The following is an 18,345-nucleotide window of genomic DNA, read 5'->3' on the forward strand; positions in this document are numbered from 1 at the left end:
TAATTTCAATTGATAAAAATTTTATTTAATTTGTATTTATTTATTAAAGTACTGTCTCCACTCGGTGTGAGTGACATTTTCATTGATCAAAATTTCCTTACATGTCGTTAATTGCAGTGTGCTAGGAATGTCGTAATGAAAGAAAATTAAAAATATTGTATGACCTATTTTTAAATTTGATAATTCATAGTGCTGATTAACATTTCTAGGTCCTATTTACCTTTTTCAACGATAAAGTGAGCAATACATCAAAGTTTCCATTACCAATTTTGATCGCGATTTTCTTCAAGTTCAACAAAGGGATCAATTTTTGGGGTATGTTCTGGTTTAAAAAGTGGGATCCATGCCTGATCCTACGTTATAAGTTATCAGGGCATGAGTTATCGAGGGAGCATTGTACTTTGTTAGCTTAATTCCAAATGCACACTTATTATTAAGCTTATATTTTTGCAAATAAATGTTAGTGATTATTCGGCATGATTCTGACTAACTTTATTAAATTCCATTGTACAATTCAATACAAATCAATAATGCCTAACATTTATCCCCATGATATGTATCTTTATGCCAATGTAAAGTTTACAGAGGTTTACTCATTCATGTAGTGGGTCTATGGGCCTTTTGTCTTTAGGACATTTGTGACAGACAATTAAACATCTGTATGCTTTAAAGTGTACGTTTCTCAAGATTATATCTTTAATTATTTCATCTTCACAGATTGTATGCAGTTGGTTTTTAGATTAGAAGTAACAAATTAATTTTTTTTTATCTTTGATTGCAGGAATGAAAAAGGATCAGAAGGCACAGACCAAGAGTTAGCTCTTGTTGAATACACCCACAAATTTTTGTATCTGGCCATTTCTTCAGACGAAAACACTTAATATTTTGTAAAGAACCAATAGCAAAAATGCAAAATGAGAAATTGGCATTAGGCAAAATGTCAATGAAGCTTAATAGAAAAGGCAAACAGATTATAGATACAGCTTATCTACCATGTAAATTGTTTGGACATGTCACCAAATATATAATTTCAATGAAAAATATTAACAAGAATTGGCTGGAAACTAGAGAAAGAAATTATTTAAAATAAGTCTAACAATTGTGGCAGTCGCACAAAACTGCAAAACTGATATTAATCATATGACAAAAGTAAATTGCTGTACGATCTGTGTGATATATTTTCCTTTTGAGACCGGTTTGATTCTTTCAAGACATCACTGTTTTGAGCAAAATTTACAAACTTGTTCAATCTTTAATGCTAACATATGAAACTTATGACATAATCTCTATAGGAAGTATTTTGTACTATTTTGTGAAGACAGTATATGCACACTTGTTACTGTTTGCTTCTTTACAAAGATATGATTGCGCTATTATAACCATTAGGGCTGTTCCATTTAAACATACATGGTACCCAGGGAAGGCAGTTTTTTAAAAATATATGACAGGGTACTTTGATTTCAACGAGTTCATATTAAAATGATAAGAAATTTCTAAATGGCATCTATGGGTGAGTACCCTTCTTTAAAAGTGCCTTCCCTTTGTCCCATGGAGGTTTTAATGGAACATCCCTTATTATCTAGAACAATGTTCATTATTCAGTTTAAAGTGACACACTTGTTAGGTATCTATCTGTGCACAGATCATAGAAAGAAGGCTTAGCATGGTCTTCAGGATGACAAACTTGATATAGGGTTGACATCTTTCTTTGTATCCAGATATTATTTCAAAATAAAATCTATAACTAGTCACATTTAACATCAGCACCTCTTAGTATAAGCAAATATCAAATGATATGTAAATTTATTCAGGAATCACCTTAAATTTAATTAGGTATATGGTATGTTTGGCAATATAGTGATATTATCACCTTCATAGACACATTTACTGGGAGCACACAAAATATCAAATATGTCTTCATTTGCATCATCACCTGAACATATTTTCCCAATAGTCAAAACAAGCATTTTAAGCTGAAAAAGCTGCTGTTGTAATTGTTGTTTTGTTTATAAAATATACATTCTTATTGTATCTTTTCTGAAGGGTAAATCAATTGTACCTCAAAGTTGAATGAGAACTATGTCATTATTTTCGTCCATCTTGATTAATCTTATCAATAAAAGTGGACTTATTTTTGTGACCTCTTCATATGTGTAACATTCCTATGTCATACACAATTCAGACACTGTGTATTGACATTGCTATAACAAATTTTAACTATTGTGTTTGTGTTCTTTGAAAGCTAAAAGGAACATCACTGAAAGTTTCCTTTGAATAGTTCAGTGTAAATCTAACTTTTTAAGCTCTATCATTAATTAAGGAAAGTTTCAAAGTTGCTGCAATATTAACAGTATGCCTTTTTGACATGGACTCCCGTTTTGATTAAAAATGTGTCCAAAAATAATAATCATTGTGCTTTGATCTGGGATAGAAATTTTCCACTTGGGATTACAGATCTGCATCAAACACTCAGCACAGCCTTGTGTACCACTTTAAATTCTGAGCCAAGGATGGAATGTTCATAGTCTACACAGAGGCACATGATGGATTCTATTATTACTACTATGGGCAGTGATGTGATGTGATGTGATTTTTGGTTTTTAACGTAGCTTTAACAATTTTTCAGTCATATCGCTACGATGTCTGCAATGTGGTAGTTTATGGTGATGTCTAGCACTGGGGCATCATGCCGCAGACATGTTGCATGATGTCCCACCCAGTCACATTATCCTGACACCAGGCCGACCAGTCCTAACATTAACCTCTTAATGCTGAACGCCAAGCGAGGCAGCTGTTAGTACCATTTTTTAAGTCTCTGGTATGACTCGGCTGGGGATCGAACCCATGACCTCCAGCATCCGAGGCGGATGCTCTAACCACTAGGCCACCGGAGCGGTTACCATGGGCAGTCTCCACTTGGGAGGGTAGTACATTTGATAATCAGTAGAGTAATATAAGAATATAAAAAGCATTTACAACTAATATTAAACACAAAGGTCAAGTCATATAGGAATAACAACACATCATTTTTTTATATTCTGAAGGCAGTGTGAGGCATAGATCTAGTAATCTTACATCAGATATTTTAAACAACCAAATGAATGTTCTACTGTTACCATGGAAATAGGGTAATGTTGATACTTGTGCTTTGGAATTAACGATGTAGTATTTTTACTACACCAGGTTTTGCAAATCAAATAAGTTAGTGTTACACTGTTAAATGGAAATAGGGTAATACAAATGAATGAACAATGTAGTATTATCTCTACATCAAGTTTTGGAGATAAACACAATCAGTTTTACAATGTCACCTAAAAATAAAGTAATCTTACTACAAAAATTTGGTGATTGACAATGTAGCATGTTACTACATCATATTTTGGAGATCACATACTCTGCTTTACAATGTCACATGGAAACAGGGTAATATTACTACATGGGTTTGGTGGAGAGCTATGTAGTATTGTTACTACATCAGGCTTGGATATCACAAAACCAGTGCCCTAGAAATAGTGTATTGTTACTACATGGGTATGGCGGAGAGCTATGTAGTATTGTTGGAGATCACAAAATCAGTGACTGGAAATAGGGTATTGTTACTACATGTGTTTGGGGGATAGCCATGTAATATTGTTACTACATCAGACTTTGGAGATCACAAAATCAGTGCCTAGAAATAGGGTATTGTTACTACATGGGTTTGGTGGAGAGCCATGTAGTATTGTTACTACATCAGGCTTTGGAGATCACAAAATCAGTGCCAAGAAATAGGGCATTGTTACTACATGGGTTTGGTGTAGAGCCATGTAGTATTGTTACTACATCAGAATTTGAAGAAAACAAATCAATGCCTAGAAATAGGGTATTGTTACTACATGGGTTTGGTGGAAGGCTATGTAGTATTGTTACTACATCAGATTTTGAAGAAAACAAATCAGTGCCTAGAAATAGGGTATTGTTGCTACATGGGTTTGGTGGAGAGCTATGTAGTATTAATGCTACATCAGGTTTTAGAGATCACAAAATCAGTGGTGGGAAAATAGTGTATTGTTAATGCATATATTTGGGACTTAACTATGTAGTATTGTTACTAGTATGTTTACTAGTACAACATGATTCACTTTACAACTTCTTGTGCTTCTTCTTATAAAACTTGATATTGTGTGTACAAAGTTTAAACTTCCTTTAAAAAGGATAAGCAAGCAATTCCTTTTTTTATTCTGACAGCCATTATATACAAAAGTATCGTCGACGAAACTATCTACGTTATTCATGCTTTTCAACAATTTCCGTACACAGGTAACAGACTTTCGCTCAAACATCGATATTGACGTTAACAATAAAGAAAAGTCTTACGCTCAAATAGCGATAATAACGTGAGCTTAGATAGCTATAATGATGATATTTCTGGTTTTATAGCAATGATTGTGGGTATTTTATGCCCGAGTAGTGACCATGATATGTAACCCGACCGGTAGGAGATAACCTGGTGTCCAAAATGACACTCACAGGGTACCTTCAGTCCCACCACTGTCGAATGGTGAAGGAGCCACCACGCATGGCCCTCCACTCCCAGCCTACCCATGGATCCCTTGATCCCTGCAAGCCCGTTGGTTCCAGAGCCCTGGTTCCTCTACACGAGATAACCACACTCTCCGTATGAACCTAACGTCACCACCGACAGCAGCCCACTAGGTACATATCAAGTCACAAAGAACCACCACTCGATACCCAAACCAGCACCATGGCTAAAACCTCCCCTCTAACACAGTTTCACAGCTGACAACACAAACATCAACAGCTCTACAGTCGCCCAACAAATACGGACATTCACTGGCTTTCTGATCAGCTCCATCACATCACATCACAGACAGTAAAGTTCAGACAAAGACAGACAGCATCGACTGCTCCTCCTGAACGAATAATCTAAGGGCCTCGCCCTCGTACCCAAACTGTTTGCCCAACTCCACTAGATCTTTGAGTGACGACATAATAAATACTGTTGATAAGAATACCAATCTTAAGTGCACTATCGTATAACACCTACAATTTTAGGATTACAGGAACCGACAGTATATTCCTTCAAATATATGCAACATGTATATATATTCCTTCAAATATATGCAACATGTATATATATATATATATATATATATATATATATATATATATATATATATATATATATATATATATATATATATATATATATATAATAAACAAATGGTAATTAAAACAACACGGAATACGAGTGCGGTATTCACTCACCCGCCTGAATTATCTCTTGTCAGGAAGGTCACAATCTGAAACATAACTGAAAATCTTACCGGAGTCAAGACCTATGCAAACTAACGACCTACTCCTCCTAATCTAATAATGCTCCTCCTAATCCAATGATGCTCCTCCTAATCCAATAATCCCACTTCTGACACCATTTGTCACAGGATGAAGCCGATATAGCAATACGTGTAATTACGAATCTATCGATCGTAAACCGATATTGAAATAGGAATTGGAATGAATGAATTATGAACCTATCGCTCGTTCACATAACGATATAGCAATAGGAATGAGTGAAATTACGAACCTATCGCTCGTTCACATAACGATATAGCAATAGAAATTAATGAAATTATGAAATGCAGTTGTGTAAATAACATGGAGCACTATGACTATCGTGGCGCCCATTTGACGACCAAGATGTTAACTCCAGTTCCACGCGCTCTAGTAAATGGCCAGAGAAGCACCCACTCATGATCCGCTCCTCTCAGTCTGTTGAAGGATCCCTAGAGAGCCCTCACATCACAGACCCGATGGTCGCGAAGCCCTGGTCCCTCGCATCGAGAAAACCAGTCCACTCTTCCGATCCAACGTCACCATAACACAGTGTATACGTCATACGAAACCACAGAGAGGTCTGTGACTCCACACCAAACGATCTACAAGGCATGGCAGGCATGTATAAAGCCGCTCTACAGCTGGTGACTCCGCATCAAACCATATACAAGGCATGGCATTTAGGCAGCTCTACAGCTGGAGATTTGCTTCAGTAAAGGGGTAAGCTTCTTGACAAGACTTGGCGTAATGTGATTTGGTTCCAGAGAATTTGCTCTATATGTACACTAGCTGTGACAGATATACGCAGCTAGGTACTTAGGTTTCTCCGCTGCAGGCGATTAGCTCGTGCAGCATGGTCTGAGTTTCGCTCAGGATCTCGAAATAACTAAGCCGAAAAAATGTACTACCCTCGGGTGACGCTGTACGCAGCAACGAAACCCGAGTACATTTTTGACAACATATACATATTGATATAACTCCTACACAATTTCGTGACACATATACAAAACTGTTTAATGAGTCAGCTCAAGTCTCTCTGTTAGTTCAGATTACTTCCTGTTTGACTATTTGAGAGACAAATACCTTCTCCCAAAATATGCATCTAGTTGAGCAATGTTACTCGCATTCTAGAGCACTGTAAATACGATGTAGGACATGATGGATATTCTAGATATGATCTAGACAACACATAGCTTCATCTTCCAATCTGAAACACTTTTAAGTTAGACACTGGAAACAAAAGGTGACTGCCTGACAGATGTATGAATGAATGAATGAATGAATGAATGAATGAATGAATGAATGAATGAATGAATGAATGAACGAATAAAGGAATGAATAAATGAGTCAAGGAATTATTTAATCAATTAAATAAATTAATTAATTAACAGATATGCCCATAATACTATGCTCTGATCTTTTCTGGAAAGACTGGGGGATATTAGTTACAAACTATTAGAGGAAATTTGACATTAAATATAAAGGCAAAATCCAGTACATCAACAAACCTTTACCAGTAAGCTAAACGTACATAAACATTTTCTACCCCTGGCCACCACTGATAGACTACTTCTTTTAGCTAAGAGGAAAACGAACAACGTTGTCTCTTTTGTGATCCAACTTCTAGAACTTTCAATTATTGTGCTGAACGGATATAATAAGGAAAAATCTACTTGTATACATGATTTTACGCTGTGACTGTTAATCTGGCAATCAAGCTTGTAATCCTTGAATTAATTCGGCTCTTCACATGGCAAATCGGAAAACCATTTACATATTTTAACCACCTTGTAATACAATAAATGTATTACAAAATAACCTTCTACACAATCAAAATGGACATCTGAAAAATTTGTATAGAAACATAAATTGCTCAGCTAGCAAGTAAATCTAATTAGATTGTATACATGCTCATATACACATATATTTACATGTTTCGATGAAAATTACTGACATGTATAGAAAACAGTTAGGCAACAAAAGTATGCGCGTTTAGTATTGCACTTAGTTTCAAAACTTAGGGTTGGCATGTATGTATGTACGTATGTATGTATGTATGTATGTATGTATGTATGTATGTATGTATGTATGTATGATTGTATTTTTGTATGTATGTATGTAAGTATATACGTATGTGTATCTATATATATATATATATATATATATATATATATATATATATATATATATATATATATATATATATGTGTGTGTGTGTGTGTGTGTATGTGTGTGTGTGTTTAAGATATATGATGTACAAAGCATTTCAAATGCTTGGGTAAACCCGGTTCAATTAGACTTACAAACCAATTTCGGGATTTGCTTTATATAAAATATTATCTTTTATTTTTTTAACATGGGGAAAAAGTACTAGGGTCAGCAATACGGAACAGGGACTCTCGGTTGACCGGTAACAATTTTCGGTCTTGGATTCAGACTCGGGACTAATAGGTGGGCATGCAGTCATACATCCAAAAATCAGGAAACTGCCTTGTACTACTTAAAATAAGCCCCACAACAAAGACAGTTAAAATGTGGGATCACAATTAGGAATATTGATTGCGAATTATTCACACGATCATTGGATTTAAATAATTTTAAAAGCTGGAATTTAGCTATTCTGGCTGGAGAAAGACCACGTCAATTACAGAAGAACATGTTAGTCTGAAACATTAAATTCATTTAACAATATCGGACATGCATGAATATCAACATATTCATTACGCAAATGTGACCAGTGACTTGTATTTGATGAACTGTTACCACAGGAGTCTAATGTTTTATCAATAAAAAACTGGGAGAAAATTTGTGACAACACAAAAAAATAACCCTACTTTTTGACAACACAATAAATAACCTTACTTTGTGGTCACACATTTTTGTCCTATTGTATACATTGTTAATGCTTTGTCTATGAAACTCTTTCGTCCTTATTTGCTTGTTGCTTTACTTGAATACAGAACAATTCAGATTGGATTGGTTTGCCATCCTCTGCATTCAGTTTTAAAGCTTCACTTCTTGTATAGTTACTACACCGTTGGAATTCTAGGCCTTACGTGTGAGTTTGAACCTTTGGGGCAAGCACATTAAATAAACTATATGAAGCAGTTGTACTTTGAAATTAGCTTATTGTTTGGTCTTCAGTCTCTATGATTAGAATGTTTCATAATTCTGAAATATAGCACGTAACTGCTGTTTTTTTTAAATAATCATTTCTTTTGATGTAGTTGAAGAGGCAGTGGCAAAATTATCCTTCCAAATAATTGGTGAAAATGTTAAAATTAGAATGACCGAGATTATTGATGTCTAAATTATTTCTTGTCCTTGAAGTAATCTTTTTATCAAGGCAAGGTATGATAACAAGAGGCAGATACTGGAAATGCAGTGTTCAAACCGCATCAACTAACATCAACACTAATAAATTCATCTCATTAATCATTTCAAATTACAGTGATGATACAAAGTGCAGTAAAATCCAGTTATCGAGTGCCAAGTAAATTGCTTACGTAAAAGCTTGACACACCGCACAAACCCTAAAGTGAAATGTATACACTCCACACCCACTTGTTTCACATATATACATCTTTAACATTTCTGTATAGTAAGTCTACATTGTTTTGTTTTTTGCTCATCTCTGTCGATCTTTTCTTCCTTCTCATTTCTTATTATTGGAATTTTAATTCCTATTGTAATTCCAGCATGTTGTGAAAGCTTAATTCTGACAAGCATCTAGAGTAGGTGCAATTCTGCTGCACTGGCCGGGTATAAAAGTCGCACCTGTGGTCAGTTAGTCATCTTGATAACTGAAACAATTGATTTTTATTTGAATAGTGGATTGGGTATACGATTATTTTGTCCTTCTTCCCATTGTTTTATATCCTAACTCCAAAAAAAATGGTATATTAATCGACTATGATTTTGTTTCTTAGGAACTCATATATAGTTATAATGGTCGCATGCTTAACAGCCCTTTTACATTTTGGCTCTAATATTTATATCAGTTTGGGATAGTTTTGAGGACTGGGATGACGATGTATTTTTCATTGGACAAGATACTCACAAAAGATTTGTTTCTCATTTTCCTTGATGCTCAGCGCTTGCATGCAAATCGAAATGTTATGTTAAGTGCTTCAAATAACTTTACTTGTTTGGTATTGGCAAATTGATACAATCAAATAAACAATAAAATTATATTAATAAGATTTGAAGTTATTTATATATCTATAGCAGTGTAAACTCATGATGTCAAGCGACTGACTATTATAAAAGGGTAATTGTTACTTCTTGCATTTTTAATTTTGATGAAAGTAGAAAACTGTTTTAAATAGGAATAATTCTACTCAATATTCAGAATGACACAAATACAACACACTAACAAAAAAGGACAACTAGGAGATCAGACATACTGACGATTCATCTTTAATTTATCCACACAGTCATCACCCTACCTACCTGCTCATTGAGCCACCCACCCACATACATACATACATGCAGATAACTATAAATGTTCCTATGAAATAGTATCATAATATATATTCAACGGTTGGAGTCAAACAGACTCCCTTGTACCACTGAAGATGAGCCACGTATTTAAGATGGTTAACAATAAGGATTATAATAGGAAATTACTAGGACCAAGTAGTTACTAAATGGTGGACTTATTTTAAAATCTGAAATTCAGTTATTCTGACTGTAAAAACTCCAAGTCAGTAACACAAGAACATGTTAGTGATTTTACATGTATGAACAAATTAAAGGGAAGATAATAATAATACCAATGAGGACTTTGTATAGCGCCTAATCTTTAGACGATCTAAGCGTTTTACTACATTTGACAACACCTATAAGATAAAACACATAATAATATTATTAAAAAAACAAACATCATGAAATTAGAAAAACGTTAAAAATTAAAAACCTGCTGAGAATAGTTCAGGTAGGAATAATTATTAGGTCTTTAAGTTTGATCTTGCACTCGAAATAAGTAAGTTTTGAGAGCCCTCTTATATGTGATCACTGTGTCTTTGTGTCTAATTTCAGTGGGCATTTCATTCCACGTTGCTGGGCTCTGGAATGTAAAGGAACGCTGTTCATATGACTTTGTTTTCATAGTGGGAATAATGAGTCTAGGTTTGTCAGAAGAGGAGCGTAAGTATATTGCTGGTGTGTACACATGGTTGAGGTCGGATAGGTATGTTGGACTAGTTACCGACAGTGAAAGGTAACACAGAGAACAAATTTTATGTTTGATTCTGGATCGAATGGATAGCCAGTGTAGGGTACAGAGCAGCGGGGAGGTGTGCTCTGATCGTGGTACTCTAAGTATGATCCGAGCAGCTGTATTGTGAACTTTTTGAAGTTTCTGGAGTAGATACTGAGATGAACTAGACATAATTGAGTTACAATGGTCCAGTCTTGAAAGTACTAATGAACACACAAGTGTTTTAGTGGCATCAACTGAAAGATATTTGCGAATTGAGCTAATGCGTCTCAGCTCAAGATATGCAGCCTTGCATATGTTCATGACATGTTGGTGCAATGTGAGAGTACTGTCCAGAGTAACACCTGATTTTGTGAATTTAATATTGGCGTTGCTGATATTTATTGTTTGAGGTAAAGGATGTGAATGAGAAGGTGCTTTTATTGTGATCAGAATAACCTCTGTTTTATCACCATTCATATTTAGCTTGTTACATGTCATCCATGATTTCACATAAGAAATGCACCTCTCTACACCTTGGATGGTAGCATCAACTTCAGTTGCGTGGCTAGGTTTGTATATTTGGGTGTCGTCAGCGTACAACTGTTGAGACACTGGATGATGATCTATGACACGTGAGAGCGAATGAGTGCACAGAATGAAGAGAACAGGTCCAAGAACAGACCCCTGTGGAACACCACAACATAGATCAACTGGGCTGGAGTGTATTCCATTTGCAGATACAATTTGTGTCCTGATGACCACATAGAACTTGAACCACAGTAAGGCTGTATCATGAATGCCATATACGACAACGTACAATTTTGTCACCGCAATATACACATTTTTTATGTTTCTTTATTCTGAGATTCCGAATAGTAAATGTTGTCCAAATGAATCAACGTGGGTTTTGGCAACGATTCTGATGAAACTTAGTTTGGCCTTATGTCATACAAAAAGAACATTCATGGTACAAAATGTTTCAGCACGAAGTATGAATGAACAATGTCAGTCACAAATCCAGCAAATGAATCAATGGCTCCTAATAAGTGATGTTGAAATTTAAGCGAAATATCTTATATACTTTAAGTGCAGTCCAAGATATATTTAACTTTTTATAGATACACCTAGAGCCCACCTCCATAACCAGGCAAACGAAAATCCCGAAATTTGAATAATGTCTTGTCATGATTTAGTATGGGCCTCTGAAAGAAAATTACAAAATAATAGTTTGCAAAATTATACCAATATTTTTTATAAATAAATTTAAAATCCCATCGGTTGATTACATTTTCAGTCAGAATAATTAGCAAAGGTGATTTCCAGTATTTTAAATAACAAAACTGGGCACAAAAAGAAACAGGGGATGAAAAGCCAAAACAAAATTATACCTAAATTCACATGATACTTGACTCTCTTCTTAAAATATCCCTTCAGCGGCTCCCTCTTCAAACCCCAAAGGAAAGAAAACCTCATTTTAAGGATGGTGGCATCCCAGGCGGGTAGTTGACTGTTTGTCCAACATATCATGAGAAAGCAAAGTCTTTTTTCTTATCACAGCTATCTCGTCTTTTTGCAATTCATTTTTAATTAAGCTGGGGCGTAACGTTCTAGCAACGTTGCTAAAACGTTACACATGGACATAAACTTAACGGCAAACTGGTCTAAATCAATATAGTAAGTTACACAAAACCCGAACATGCTTTACTCGTAGCAGTATATACAACAAAGGTAATATATAACGTTTTCACAACGTTTTACCAATAGTATGTTTAACTTTATATTATTGTCACGCAGAAGAATAAGATGACAGTATGGTGGAAATCCAGTGAATGTAGGACCTAAAAGCACCATTTACATGTTATTTAATACAGTATTACCGTTCCATTTATTTACCGGAAACCACTGGAAACCACCACATTCCACCGCAAACCACCTTTATAAATATATTTCGAAGTATATCTATACTTTTTTTTAAAACTCTTAACTCCTGGTTCTTTATTTTATAATTTTCATTCATGGCTGTGATTAGTATATAATATGTCTAGTTAAATGTTGCTTACTTGACCCGGGTATCTTACGAGTATAGTATTGCATAAGATCTATAAATAGATGCTTACGTTACTGTGTTGACAATTATCAATAATAACCTTAATAATAAGACTTAAATAGTGTTTATGGAATAATTACTCAGTGGCTAATTGGGTTTCGACGTTTCTAGAATAAGTCTGTAACTTTCTATTGTTTTGGCTAGGTCACACGCAAAGGCGAATTCAACACCAAATGAGATGTGTATTATGCTATGTTAGGTCTATTGCGAAGTACAGAAGCAATAGACAATATTTATAAAGAGGGAACTCTACAGTCAATTTAATTCCGATTTTGGAGTCATTCACATCTCTCATCCATTTCAAACTTTCATAGACCATTATAAGGATTAGTTTGGATTCACTTCATTATTCTCTATGTTCCTCTCATATATTCATTTTAAACTTTGATAAATGAATCGTTTAAGCTATGCAAAACGTTATAGGTTTTTGCTTTTTCTGTTACATAGTTTGAAATCATAGAGTTGTGACAATATTAATTAAATTTTACATCATAAAATGAGAGTGAATATTTGAGAATCTAAAAATAATCTGAATATCTGCATATTTTTACACCCGTTTCTAATGTCAGTGACAGACATGGGTCAATCGGTAGAATTTTGTTCACGACTTTATATGGTGTTTTATTCCAGCCATATCTCAATCGGCATAAGTGAGAAGAAAGCCCAAACCTATGGATGAAATATCAGAAGGACTGTTTTACTGAACGCCAAGGAAAGTTTATTACGAGTTAAAAATAGACTGCTCTTTAAGTGGACAATGCAATTTGCAGCTAGTAGCGAACAAAATGTAATGCGAAGAATGGAAAAGAAAATAGCAAAAACCTACCCAGAAAATGTTGCCGATGAGCTGTTAGAGGTAATTGGTATGTGTGGGGAAACGAGTTTAAAACATGAATAATACAAGACAGAGAAAAGTGTCATCCATCATATACTATGCTGACAGCCAAATAACAGACTTATATTTTGTTGCAGAAAAAAACACGAGACAAACTATGGACCGGAGTTTTGATTTAGGAAGACTTTATCTCAAAACAATAACATCAAAAATCCAGAGCATGGTAATGAAAGCTTCCAATGAACTTCCCATTTATTGTGCCCCGTTTTTTGGACAAAGACGCCAGTAATGAAATTAATATCCAATATTGCAGCCAAACTCGAGAACGACATCAGAATGTTGCAATAACACAACACAATCACGTGTCATTTGGTAAAAATTCACTTGCCCTGAACAGAGCTGTGGAACTACCTGTCCCGAATGTATCTCGGTTGCAATGTACATAGAATTTGAAGAAAACAAACATATTCCAACTTCACAGAAAAATTGGCGTGCTGGTAAATCTGAAGAGAATATATGGTTCGTTCATGCGGACAGCTCCATCGTTGTCGTGACCACACTCTCAACAGTAAATATTATGACTAAATGAATTATGCCGCATACTAAGTCAACAGCTAAATATGGATAAACTGAGAAGAAACGTTAAGAAATTTTCCAGAAATTGCTTAAGAATTCACAAAAAAGCAAGACCGAACAGAAATAGTTTCAGCTAACGGAAAATTTTGTATCAAATGGTGCTAAGAGCATTGCTAGAAAGCAAAACCTACGGAAAAGACCAAGAAGTGAAAAAGCAATTAGACTTTCAGAAAGTATACTATTTCAAAGAGAAATCGGTTTGTCAGGAATTATGGTCTTATTTCATAAATATTGGATTTGATTTGTCTTTCTGGGTGTTGTATTTCTAAAATGTTAATAAAACGTATGCTTATCCTCGTGCCAGGATATACAGTAACTTCCAGTTACTGCTTTTTGTTATCATTCTACAGCTTCAACTTTTTATTGTTCATGAACAATACTACGCGCACAATATTCAATTCAGAATATAATTTGTTAAACAAAGAAACAAAGATAAGGCATGCACTAAAAACGCACAAATTATTCGTACATTTGGTAGAATATCTAATGAACTTCAAAAGAAATTTGCGTGTATCTCCAATTACACATTTTGACCCTCACCCACCCCCACCCCCAACTAAATTCATCACGGCCTAGAGTATCCATTCCATTACTTAACAAATAGACTGTGTAGCTGATAAGAGATGTCATTCACGCGCGCTACGTTTATTGCTCACAAAATCTCATGTACATACGATTAACCGAATGCCACTATGAAATTATTCACAACCAACATCATCATAATAATAATATAAAGAAATACTATCAAGATTATATGGCAATTCATGTCTGTAGCTATCAAAATTTAATTAACTTTTATTGTGCATTTCCAGTGTTAAATATATGCATATCAGCATGTACCCATCTGTGTCAACATAAATGTCTATAAACATTGGTAGTGATTTATTTAATTTTGTAATATTTGATTTTTAAATATAGTTTGTCAAAAATAATAAATTTCGATATAAGATCATGCGCAATTAAAAAATCCTTTACTTGAAGCATTGTATTACTTAAACTCATTCCCATCCGCACTCATTTTCTTGAAAACCCCGCCAGCCCCCAGTGTACCAAAATAATTTATTTCATACAAGTCTGATAAAGGTCAATGAAAACACCAAAACATAGTCATTAATATGTATAGACTGAGTATGTTCTCCGATAGACCATATTGTTTTTGATTTGAAAATGGCACCGTAACATGGAATGGTGTTAAAATGTGCATGAATGCACCATCATACCAAAGTTACTTTCTGCAACTAAAGAGGTGAATTATAGATTAATTACCTAATGTACATACCTTTACTGTTGTAATTAGCAGATAATTCATCGTCTCAACCATGAATGTATTCTGCCGGTACAAGAAAAGCTATAAACTTAGGTTCTTATATTCGTTCAAAATTGAAGTCAGTGATCACACATTATATCTGCAATCATAAAAGCGAACAAGTAAAGTATATTCACATAAAAATGTAAACATTCAGTCAGTTATTTCTTTAACAAATACAATAAAAACCACAAAACTGTAAGTGTTCTTCATGATTATCTAACAGTAAATACAACATTGACACAGCATTGTATGAACGTTTATGTTATTTTTTTTAAAAATGATAATATTTGTTCTACATGTTGCTATGATCAATGCACAGGGGCAACATTTAAAATGTTTATATTGTTTTAAACCAGTGGACTATTAGAACTATGTTCATGCGCAATGTTATAGCAGCATTACTAGAACGTTATATCACCATGTAATCAAATTACAACCTTGCAACAATGTTGTGTGTTAGCAGGGAGTATAACAGTTAGAGATATAACCCGGATAAACACCAGTAAAAACCAATAACCCATGGATAGCTACAGGAATGCTTTCTTACATTCCCACATTGGACGAACCCGATACGCGAACCAAACCAGACAGATATGAGGTGACAGTAATCAGTAAAGGCGATTGATTTGGAAAATTCAGCCACCTGGTGATCCGACATGTTTTAAGGACAAATATAATGATGCTTTTGTATGTTACAGGAGGTTTGGATTTGATAGGCCTCATTGGCTTCCTTTCGACTTAGAAGCAAATAGATGTTAATGAAAGCTTGATTCAAATACCCCATGTCCTTACAACATGCCAGTTAGGATAAGTTATCATGACAATGTTTACAAGATTGCCACAGTAGCAGCCATTTTGTATGTAAGAGATTTGCATTTTACATTTAGGAACAAATAGACATCCCCAAAAGTATATTCATCGCAATCCATTGTCTACAAGAAGAGAGCCATAACAAGATTTTCAAGATGGCCACCATGGCAGGCATAATGTGTATTCCGTCAGCATGATTTTCCGCTAGGACCGACTAGATATAATATAAAATCACCTGGTGAAAATCTATGTAGCAATAGGCATACCCCAAGATGAGATGTAGTATTACAAGACAATGTATCATTGGAGGAGGTAGGATCGGCACAATTTTCTTTCAGTATAGTACGAAGTAGTCCTAATAAATTCATTTTAATTAAAAATCCATTCAGATACAGCCATCCATACAAGAGGAATAGTGGTTTTACAAATGTAAGAACGGCAACATTTTCATTTATAACCACCTAGACATCGTAAGAGTTATTTTACTGAAAATCACTTGTCAATATTCTATAATGTTCAGGAGACACAGCAATATGTTATCTCTTGGTCAACATATGAAATGTCAGATCGATATCGTTTCCATTTATATCTAATCAAACATCATAAGAAATATGTTAATGAAAACTCCATGTCGATAAAGTCATTAATTCAGACCTAGTAGTAATAACATTTTTAAGATGGCCACAGTGGCATCCATTTTTAATGTCCTGTGGCATGTCGAATAGGAACCGTTTTTAATTACATATAGTACGACGTATCTCGTGAAGCCCCCATATCAACACACTATTCATCCAGCACCACTAGCGATATATATTATAAACATGTTGCTATAGCAGCCATAATGTGTGTCAGATAGACAACATTTTTTAAGACCAACTGGGCATTATAATAGGTATGTCAGTGAGAACCTTTTGTTGATATGACCATCCATCCAACACGAATATAAATAAAAAAATATCATTTTCAAGAACGATGTCATGGCAGCCATATCAGAGATCAGATCAGTACCATATGTTGATGGGCTCAAACAAGGTATCATAATAAGTATTAAATCTAAAACCCCATATCAGGAGGAGTAGACAAACCGTAAAGGATGACAGATCGGTATCATTTGTATACAACTAACTTGACATCATAGGATGTATCATATCATATGTCAATATGACTACCGGATCAAGAGCACTAGTGTTAAGGAAAATTTTAATATGGCTGCCATGATGGCCATGTTGGATGTCTGAGGGGAACGATGATCACTTAGGAATACCGAGACCTTGGGATGAATGATGGCTATGTTGGATGTCTCAGGGGCACTATGATCATTTAAGGAATACCTAGACCTTAGGATGAATGTTTTCATAAAGTTTCATATCAATCTACCAAATAACTAAAGACGTATTGTTAAATCGGAGACTAGTTGCATTTTGTCATACGCTGCATTCGGCTGCAAACCAAAAAGAGCAATAACTCTAAAACAAATCGCCGAAGCATTGTCATCATCTGAAATTTCAGATAATGAATATAACATTCACCATATTTCATGACGATCCAATAAAAGCTGTGAAATTACTTCCATTGTCAAGATTGTGTCACACCCTGCATTCAGCTGCAAATAAAAAGGGCAGTAACCCTTAAAGCAACAAAATCCACGGAATGTTATATCACGTCTTCTCTACAAAGGTATACTCTAAAGTTAACGCTCAATTACTACAGCAAAAAAAGGAGTTCATTCTAACCTGTAATTGAGATTGTTAATATTTCTACTACACATATTCTAATAGAGTTCATGACAGTATACACAACCGTGTTCAAGAAAATGTAGTAAATTCCGAAAACTTAATGTAATCATTGAAGCCTGTGTAGGAGGTGGACAAGAAGATTTTTCAGCATCTATTCCATTTGTATTTAAGTTATGTAGTTTTAGAAATTTAGGACCCAATGCAATTCATGCAACTGTTTCGTATAACTAATAAACTCTACAGTATTAACTCCCTGAAAGAGTGGTAAGTGTCTGATATGTCTTTCTAGCACGAGGAATGTATCATACATATATGTATTGTATTAAACTATGCTCCCATCTTCTTTTTCATGACTAATGGAAATCCATGTAC

The sequence above is a fragment of the Sinohyriopsis cumingii genome, chromosome 15 (genome assembly GCF_028554795.1).
Source record: "Sinohyriopsis cumingii isolate HCF-2022 chromosome 15, ASM2855479v2, whole genome shotgun sequence".
NCBI classification, from domain to species: Eukaryota; Metazoa; Mollusca; class Bivalvia; order Unionida; family Unionidae; genus Sinohyriopsis; species Sinohyriopsis cumingii.